This window comes from Accipiter gentilis, unplaced genomic scaffold (genome assembly GCF_929443795.1).
Source record: "Accipiter gentilis unplaced genomic scaffold, bAccGen1.1, whole genome shotgun sequence".
NCBI classification, from domain to species: domain Eukaryota; kingdom Metazoa; phylum Chordata; class Aves; order Accipitriformes; family Accipitridae; genus Astur; species Astur gentilis.
Genome location: NW_026061006.1, coordinates 74,336 through 84,380, shown reverse-complemented (window position 1 = coordinate 84,380; position 10,045 = coordinate 74,336).

Genomic DNA, 10,045 nt, shown 5'->3' with positions numbered 1-10,045 from the left:
CCACAGTCTTCTGTCCTCTGCTTTACCTACCTAAGGGCTCAGGTAGAAGCCCCAGACTCCTCCAAGGAAGCTACCGTTGAGGCTTTTTTCTTTTTTGGAGGAACCTCTGCCCTCCGGGATTCCCTGTGATTCCTTCCAGACGTCTCCTAGCGTCTTTTGGCCTTTTCTTATAAGAACCGGAGATCCCAGGTAGCAGCCCCAGAATTGTTTAATGAGGCTACCCTAGATGATTCTTCTCTTTTGCAGGAAGCTCTCTTCTCCGGGATCGACCCAAGACTCCTCCCAGGCGTCATCCCAGAACGTTTTGACCTCTGCGTTCGGGACCGGAGATCCCATCTACCTGCCCCAGACTCCTCCAAGTAAGTAGCTCGAGACATTTTTGTTCTCCTGTAGAGAAATCTCTCAACTCCGACAGGCACCTGAGACTCCTCCCAGGCATCTCCCACAGTCTTCTGTCCTCTGCTTTACCAACCTAAGGGGTCAGGTAGAAGCCCTAGACTCCTCCAAGGAAGCTACCGTTGAGGTTTTTTTCTTTTTTTCGAGGAGCCTCTGACCTCCGGGATTCCCTGTGATTCCTTCCAGACGTCTCCTAGCGTCTTTTGGGCTTTTCTTATAAGGACCGGAGATCCCAGGTAGCAGCCCCAGAATTGTTTAATGAGGCTACCCTAGATGATTCTTCTCTCTTGCAGGAAGCTCTCTTCTCCGGGATCGACCCAAGACTCCTCCCAGGCATCATCCCAGAATGTTTTGACCTCTGCGTTCGGGACCGGAGATCCCAGCTACCTGCCCCAGACTCCCCCAAGTAAGTAGCTCGAGACATTTTTGTTCTCCTGTAGAGAAATCTCTCAACTCCGACAGCCAGCTGAGACTCCTCCCAGGCATCTCCCACAGTCTTCTGTCTTCTTCTTTACCTACCTAAGGGGTCAGGTAGAAGCCCCAGACTCCTCCAAGGAAGCTACCGTTGACGTTTTTTTCTTTTTTTTGGAGTAGCCTCTGACCTCCGGGATTCCCTGTGATTCCTTCCAGACGTCTCCTAGCGTCTTTTGGCCTTTTCTTATAAGGACCGGAGATCCCAGGTAGCAGCCCCAGACTTGTCTAATGAGGCTACCCTAGATGATTCTTCTCTTTTGCAGGAAGCTCTCTTCTCTGGGATCAACCCAAGACTCCTCCCAGGCATCATCCCAGAATGTTTTGACCTCTGCGTTCAGGACCGGAGATCCCAGCTACCTGCCCCAGACTCCTCCAAGTAAGTAGCTCGAGACATTTTTGTTCTCCTGTAGAGAAATCTCTCAACTCCGACAGGCACCTGAGACTCCTCCCAGGCATCTCCCACAGTCTTCTGTCCTCTGCTTTACCAACCTAAGGGGTCAGGTAGAAGCCCTAGACTCCTCCAAGGAAGCTACCGTTGAGGTTTTTTTCTTTTTTGGAGGAACCTCTGCCCTCCGGGATTCCCTGTGATTCCTTCCAGACGTCTCCTAGCGTCTTTTGGCCTTCTCTTATAAGGACCGGAGATCCCAGGTAGCCGCCCCAGACTTGTCTAATGAGGCTACCCTAGATGATTCTTCTCTTTTGCAGGAAGCTCTCTTCTCCGGGATCGACCCAAGACTCCTCCCAGGCGTCATCCCAGAATGTTTTGACCTCTGCGTTTGGGACCGGAGATCCCATCTACCTGCCCCAGACTCCTCCAAGTAAGTAGCTCGAGACATTTTTGTTCTCCTGTAGAGAAATCTCTCAACTCCGACAGCCACCTGAGACTCCTCCCAGGCATCTCCCACAGTCTTCTGTCCTCTGCTTTACCTACCTAAGGGGTCAGGTAGAAGCCCCAGACTCCTCCAAGGAAGCTACCGTTGAGGCTTTTTTCTTTTTTGGAGGAACCTCTGCCCTCCGGGATTCCCTGTGATTCCTTCCAGACGTCTCCTAGCGTCTTTTGGCCTTCTCTTATAAGGACCGGAGATCCCAGGTAGCAGCCCCAGACTTGTCTAATGAGGCTACCCTAGATGATTCTTCTCTTTTGCAGGAAGCTCTCTTCTCTGGGATCGACCCAAGACTCCTCCCAGGCGTCATCCCAGAACGTTTTGACCTCTGCGTTCGGGACCGGAGATTCCAGCTACCTGCCCCAGACTCCTCCAAGTAAGTAGCTCGAGACATTTTTGTTCTCCTGTAGAGAAATCTCTCAACTCCGACAGGCACCTGAGACTCCTCCCAGGCATCTCCCACAGTCTTCTGTCCTCTGCTTTACCAACCTAAGGGGTCAGGTAGAAGCCCTAGACTCCTCCAAGGAAGCTACCGTTGAGGTTTTTTTCTTTTTTTCGAGGAGCCTCTGACCTCCGGGATTCCCTGTGATTCCTTCCAGACGTCTCCTAGCGTCTTTTGGCCTTTTCTTATAAGGACCGGAGATCCCAGGTAGCAGCCCCAGACTTGTCTAATGAGGCTACCCTAGATGATTCTTTTCTTTTGCAGGAAGTTCTCTTCTCTGGGATCGACCCAAGACTCCTCCCAGGCGTCATCCCAGAATGTTTTGACCTCTGCGTTCAGGACCGGAGATCCCAGCTACCTGCCCCAGACTCCTCCAAGTAAGTAGCTCGAGACATTTTTGTTCTCCTGTAGAGAAATCTCTCAACTCCGACAGCCAGCTGAGACTCCTCCCAGGCATCTCCCACAGTCTTCTGTCCTCTGCTTTACCTACCTAAGGGGTCAGGTAGAAGCCCCAGACTCCTCCAAGGAAGCTAACGTTGAGGCTTTTTTCTTTTTTGGAGGAACCTCTGCCCTCCGGGATTCCCTGTGATTCCTTCCAGACGTCTCCTAGCGTCTTTTGGGCTTTTCTTATAAGGACCGGAGATCCCAGGTAGCAGCCCCAGACTTGTCTAATGAGGCTACCCTAGATGATTCTTCTCTTTTGCAGGAAGCTCTCTTCTCTGGGATCGACCCAAGACTCCTCCCAGGCGTCATCCCAGAATGTTTTGACCTCTGCGTTCGGGACCGGAGATCCCAGCTACCTGCCCCAGACTCCTCCAAGTAAGTAGCTCGAGACATTTTTGTTCTCCTGTAGAGAAATCTCTCAACTCCGACAGCCAGCTGAGACTCCTCCCAGGCATCTCCCACAGTCTTCTGTCCTCTGCTTTACCTACCTAAGGGCTCAGGTAGAAGCCCCAGACTCCTCCAAGGAAGCTACCGTTGAGGCTTTTTTCTTTTTTGGAGGAACCTCTGCCCTCCGGGATTCCCTGTGATTCCTTCCAGACGTCTCCTAGCGTCTTTTGGGCTTTTCTTATAAGAACCGGAGATCCCAGGTAGCAGCCCCAGAATTGTTTAATGAGGCTACCCTAGATGATTCTTCTCTTTTGCAGGAAGCTCTCTTCTCCGGGATCGACCCAAGACTCCTCCCAGGCGTCATCCCAGAACGTTTTGACCTCTGCGTTCGGGACCGGAGATCCCAGCTACCTGCCCCAGACTCCTCCAAGTAAGTAGCTCGAGACATTTTTGTTCTCCTGTAGAGAAATCTCTCAACCCGACAGCCACCTGAGACTCCTCCTAGGCATCTCCCACAGTCTTCTGTCCTCTGCTTTACCTACCTAAGGGCTCAGGTAGAAGCCCCAGACTCCTCCAAGTAAGCTACCGTTGAGGTTTTTTCTTTTTTGGAGGAACCTCTGCCCTCTGGGATCCCCTGTGATTCCTTCCAGACGTCTCCTAGCGTCTTTTGGCCTTTTCTTATAAGGACCGGAGATCCCAGGTAGCAGCCCCAGAATTGTTTAATGAGGCTACCCTAGATGATTCTTCTCTTTTGCAGGAAGTTCTCTTCTCTGGGATCGACCCAAGAGTCCTCCCAGGCGTCATCCCAGAATGTTTTGACCTCTGCGTTCGGGACCGGAGATCCCAGCTACCTGCCCCAGACTCCTCCAAGTAAGTAGCTCGAGACATTTTTGTTCTCCTGTAGAGAAATCTCTCAACTCCGACAGCCACCTGAGACTCCTCCTAGGCATCTCCCACAGTCTTCTGTCCTCTGCTTTACCAACCTAAGGGGTCAGGTAGAAGCCCCAGACTCCTCCAAGGAAGCTACCGTTGAGGTTTTTTCTTTTTTGGAGGAGCCTGTGCCCTCTGGGATCCCCTGTGATTCCTTCCAGACGTCTCCTAGAGTCTTTTGGCCTTTTCTTATAAGGACCGGAGATCCCAGGTAGCAGCCCCAGAATTGTTTAATGAGGCTACCCTAGATGATTCTTCTCTTTTGCAGGAAGTTCTCTTCTCTGGGATCGACCCAAGAGTCCTCCCAGGCGTCATCCCAGAATGTTTTGACCTCTGCGTTCGGGACCGGAGATCCCAGCTACCTGCCCCAGACTCCTCCAAGTAAGTAGCTCGAGACATTTTTGTTCTCCTGTAGAGAAATCTCTCAACTCCGACAGCCAGCTGAGACTCCTCCCAGGCATCTCCCACAGTCTTCTGTCCTCTGCTTTACCTACCTAAGGGGTCAGGTAGAAGCCCCAGACTCCTCCAAGGAAGCTACCGTTGAGGTTTTTTTCTTTTTTGGAGGAACCTCTGCCCTCCGGGATTCCCTGTGATTCCTTCCAGACGTCTCCTAGCGTCTTTTGGCCTTCTCTTATAAGGACCGGAGATCCCAGGTAGCCGCCCCAGACTTGTCTAATGAGGCTACCCTAGATGATTCTTCTCTTTTGCAGGAAGCTCTCTTCTCTGGGATCGACCCAAGACTCCTCCCAGGCGTCATCCCAGAATGTTTTGACCTCTGCGTTTGGGACCGGAGATCCCATCTACCTGCCCCAGACTCCTCCAAGTAAGTAGCTCGAGACATTTTTGTTCTCCTGTAGAGAAATCTCTCAACTCCGACAGGCACCTGAGACTCCTCCCAGGCATCTCCCACAGTCTTCTGTCCTCTGCTTTACCAACCTAAGGGGTCAGGTAGAAGCCCTAGACTCCTCCAAGGAAGCTACCGTTGAGGTTTTTTTCTTTTTTTCGAGGAGCCTCTGACCTCCGGGATTCCCTGTGATTCCTTCCAGACGTCTCCTAGCGTCTTTTGGGCTTTTCTTATAAGGACCGGAGATCCCAGGTAGCAGCCCCAGACTTGTCTAATGAGGCTACCCTAGATGATTCTTTTCTTTTGCAGGAAGTTCTCTTCTCTGGGATCGACCGAAGACTCCTCCCAGGCGTCATCCCAGAATGTTTTGACCTCTGCGTTCAGGACCGGAGATCCCAGCTACCTGCCCCAGAGTCCTCCAAGTAAGTAGCTCGAGACATTTTTGTTCTCCTGTAGAGAAATCTCTCAACTCCGACAGCCAGCTGAGACTCCTCCCAGGCATCTCCCACAGTCTTCTGTCCTCTGCTTTACCTACCTAAGGGGTCAGGTAGAAGCCCCAGACTCCTCCAAGGAAGCTACCGTTGAGGCTTTTTTCTTTTTTGGAGGAACCTCTGCCCTCCGGGATTCCCTGTGATTCCTTCCAGACGTCTCCTAGCGTCTTTTGGGCTTTTCTTATAAGGACCGGAGATCCCAGGTAGCAGCCCCAGACTTGTCTAATGAGGCTACCCTAGATGATTCTTCTCTTTTGCAGGAAGCTCTCTTCTCTGGGATCGACCCAAGACTCCTCCCAGGCGTCATCCCAGAATGTTTTGACCTCTGCGTTCGGGACCGGAGATCCCAGCTACCTGCCCCAGACTCCTCCAAGTAAGTAGCTCGAGACATTTTTGTTCTCCTGTAGAGAAATCTCTCAACTCCGACAGCCACCTGAGACTCCTCCCAGGCATCTCCCACAGTCTTCTGTCCTCTGCTTTACCTACCTAAGGGCTCAGGTAGAAGCCCCAGACTCCTCCAAGGAAGCTACCGTTGAGGCTTTTTTCTTTTTTGGAGGAACCTCTGCCCTCCGGGATTCCCTGTGATTCCTTCCAGACGTCTCCTGGCGTCTTTTGGCCTTTTCTTATAAGGACCGGAGATCCCAGGTAGCAGCCCCAGACTTGTCTAATGAGGCTACCCTAGATGATTCTTCTCTTTTGCAGGAAGCTCTCTTCTCTGGGATCGACCCAAGACTCCTCCCAGGCGTCATCCCAGAATGTTTTGACCTCTGCGTTCGGGACCGGAGATCCCATCTACCTGCCCCAGACTCCTCCAAGTAAGTAGCTCAAGACATTTTTGTTCTCCTGTAGAGAAATCTCTCAACTCCGACAGCCACCTGAGACTTCTCCCAGGCATCTCCCACAGTCTTCTGTCCTCTGCTTTACCTACCTAAGGGCTCAGGTAGAAGCCCCAGACTCCTCCAAGGAAGCTACCGTTGAGGCTTTTTTCTTTTTTGGAGGAACCTCTGCCCTCCGGGATCCCCTGTGATTCCTTCCAGACGTCTCCTAGAGTCTTTTGGCCTTTTCTTATAAGGACCGGAGATCCCAGGTAGCAGCCCCAGAATTGTTTAATGAGGCTACCCTAGATGATTCTTCTCTTTTGCAGGAAGCTCTCTTCTCCGGGATCGACCCAAGACTCCTCCCAGGCGTCATCCCAGAATGTTTTGACCTCTGCGTTCGGGACCGGAGATCCCAGCTACCTGCCCCAGACTCCTCCAAGTAAGTAGCTCGAGACATTTTTGTTCTCCTGTAGAGAAATCTCTCAACTCCGACAGGCACCTGAGACTCCTCCCAGGCATCTCCCACAGTCTTCTGTCCTCTGCTTTACCAACCTAAGGGGTCAGGTAGAAGCCCCAGACTCCTCCAAGGAAGCTACCGTTGAGGTTTTTTTCTTTTTTTCGAGGAGCCTCTGACCTCCGGGATTCCCTGTGATTCCTTCCAGACGTCTCCTAGCGTCTTTTGGGCTTTTCTTATAAGGACCGGAGATCCCAGGTAGCAGCCCCAGAATTGTTTAATGAGGCTACCCTAGATGATTCTTCTCTCTTGCAGGAAGCTCTCTTCTCCGGGATCGACCCAAGACTCCTCCCAGGCATCATCCCAGAATGTTTTGACCTCTGCGTTCGGGACCGGAGATCCCAGCTACCTGCCCCAGACTCCCCCAAGTAAGTAGCTCGAGACATTTTTGTTCTCCTGTAGAGAAATCTCTCAACTCCGACAGCCAGCTGAGACTCCTCCCAGGCATCTCCCACAGTCTTCTGTCTTCTTCTTTACCTACCTAAGGGGTCAGGTAGAAGCCCCAGACTCCTCCAAGGAAGCTACCGTTGACGTTTTTTTCTTTTTTTTGGAGTAGCCTCTGACCTCCGGGATTCCCTGTGATTCCTTCCAGACGTCTCCTAGCGTCTTTTGGCCTTTTCTTATAAGGACCGGAGATCCCAGGTAGCAGCCCCAGACTTGTCTAATGAGGCTACCCTAGATGATTCTTCTCTTTTGCAGGAAGCTCTCTTCTCTGGGATCAACCCAAGACTCCTCCCAGGCATCATCCCAGAATGTTTTGACCTCTGCGTTCAGGACCGGAGATCCCAGCTACCTGCCCCAGACTCCTCCAAGTAAGTAGCTCGAGACATTTTTGTTCTCCTGTAGAGAAATCTCTCAACTCCGACAGCCAGCTGAGACTCCTCCCAGGCATCTCCCACAGTCTTCTGTCCTCTGCTTTACCTACCTAAGGGGTCAGGTAGAAGCCCCAGACTCCTCCAAGGAAGCTACCGTTGAGGCTTTTTTCTTTTTTGGAGGAACCTCTGCCCTCCGGGATTCCCTGTGATTCCTTCCAGACGTCTCCTAGCGTCTTTTGGCCTTCTCTTATAAGGACCGGAGATCCCAGGTAGCCGCCCCAGACTTGTCTAATGAGGCTACCCTAGGTGATTCTTCTCTTTTGCAGGAAGCTCTCTTCTCTGGGATCGACCCAAGACTCCTCCCAGGCGTCATCCCAGAATGTTTTGACCTCTGCGTTCGGGACCGGAGATCCCAGCTACCTGCCCCAGACTCCTCCAAGTAAGTAGCTCGAGACATTTTTGTTCTCCTGTAGAGAAATCTCTCAACTCCGACAGGCACCTGAGACTCCTCCCAGGCATCTCCCACAGTCTTCTGTCCTCTGCTTTACCAACCTAAGGGGTCAGGTAGAAGCCCTAGACTCCTCCAAGGAAGCTACCGTTGAGGTTTTTTTCTTTTTTGGAGGAACCTCTGCCCTCCGGGATTCCCTGTGATTCCTTCCAGACGTCTCCTAGCGTCTTTTGGCCTTCTCTTATAAGGACCGGAGATCCCAGGTAGCCGCCTCAGACTTGTCTAATGAGGCTACCCTAGATGATTCTTCTCTTTTGCAGGAAGCTCTCTTCTCTGGGATCGACCCAAGACTCCTCCCAGGCGTCATCCCAGAATGTTTTGACCTCTGCGTTTGGGACCGGAGATCCCATCTACCTGCCCCAGACTCCTCCAAGTAAGTAGCTCGAGACATTTTTGTTCTCCTGTAGAGAAATCTCTCAACTCCGACAGCCACCTGAGACTCCTCCCAGGCATCTCCCACAGTCTTCTGTCCTCTGCTTTACCTACCTAAGGGGTCAGGTAGAAGCCCCCAGACTCCTCCAAGGAAGCTACCGTTGAGGCTTTTTTCTTTTTTGGAGGAACCTCTGCCCTCCGGGATTCCCTGTGATTCCTTCCAGACGTCTCCTAGAGTCTTTTGGCCTTTTCTTATAAGGACCGGAGATCCCAGGTAGCAGCCCCAGAATTGTTTAATGAGGCTACCCTAGATGATTCTTCTCTTTTGCAGGAAGCTCTCTTCTCCGGGATCGACCCAAGACTCCTCCCAGGCGTCATCCCAGAACGTTTTGACCTCTGCGTTCGGGACCGGAGATCCCAGCTACCTGCCCCAGACTCCTCCAAGTAAGTAGCTCGAGACATTTTTGTTCTCCTGTAGAGAAATCTCTCAACTCCGACAGGCACCTGAGACTCCTCCCAGGCATCTCCCACAGTCTTCTGTCCTCTGCTTTACCAACCTAAGGGGTCAGGTAGAAGCCCTAGACTCCTCCAAGGAAGCTACCGTTGAGGTTTTTTTCTTTTTTTCGAGGAGCCTCTGACCTCCGGGATTCCCTGTGATTCCTTCCAGACGTCTCCTAGCGTCTTTTGGCCTTTTCTTATAAGGACCGGAGATCCCAGGTAGCAGCCCCAGACTTGTCTAATGAGGCTACCCTAGATGATTCTTTTCTTTTGCAGGAAGTTCTCTTCTCTGGGATCGACCCAAGACTCCTCCCAGGCGTCATCCCAGAATGTTTTGACCTCTGCGTTCAGGACCGGAGATCCCAGCTACCTGCCCCAGACTCCTCCAAGTAAGTAGCTCGAGACATTTTTGTTCTCCTGTAGAGAAATCTCTCAACTCCGACAGCCAGCTGAGACTCCTCCCAGGCATCTCCCACAGTCTTCTGTCCTCTGCTTTACCTACCTAAGGGGTCAGGTAGAAGCCCCAGACTCCTCCAAGGAAGCTAACGTTGAGGCTTTTTTCTTTTTTGGAGGAACCTCTGCCCTCCGGGATTCCCTGTGATTCCTTCCAGACGTCTCCTAGCGTCTTTTGGGCTTTTCTTATAAGAACCGGAGATCCCAGGTAGCAGCCCCAGAATTGTTTAATGAGGCTACCCTAGATGATTCTTCTCTTTTGCAGGAAGCTCTCTTCTCCGGGATCGACCCAAGACTCCTCCCAGGCGTCATCCCAGAACGTTTTGACCTCTGCGTTCGGGACCGGAGATCCCATCTACCTGCCCCAGACTCCTCCAAGTAAGTAGCTCGAGACATTTTTGTTCTCCTGTAGAGAAATCTCTCAACTCCGACAGGCACCTGAGACTCCTCCCAGGCATCTCCCACAGTCTTCTGTCCTCTGCTTTACCAACCTAAGGGGTCAGGTAGAAGCCCTAGACTCCTCCAAGGAAGCTACCGTTGAGGTTTTTTTCTTTTTTTCGAGGAGCCTCTGACCTCCGGGATTCCCTGTGATTCCTTCCAGACGTCTCCTAGCGTCTTTTGGGCTTTTCTTATAAGGACCGGAGATCCCAGGTAGCAGCCCCAGAATTGTTTAATGAGGCTACCCTAGATGATTCTTCTCTCTTGCAGGAAGCTCTCTTCTCCGGGATCGACCCAAGACTCCTCCCAGGCATCATCCCAGAATGTTTTGACCTCT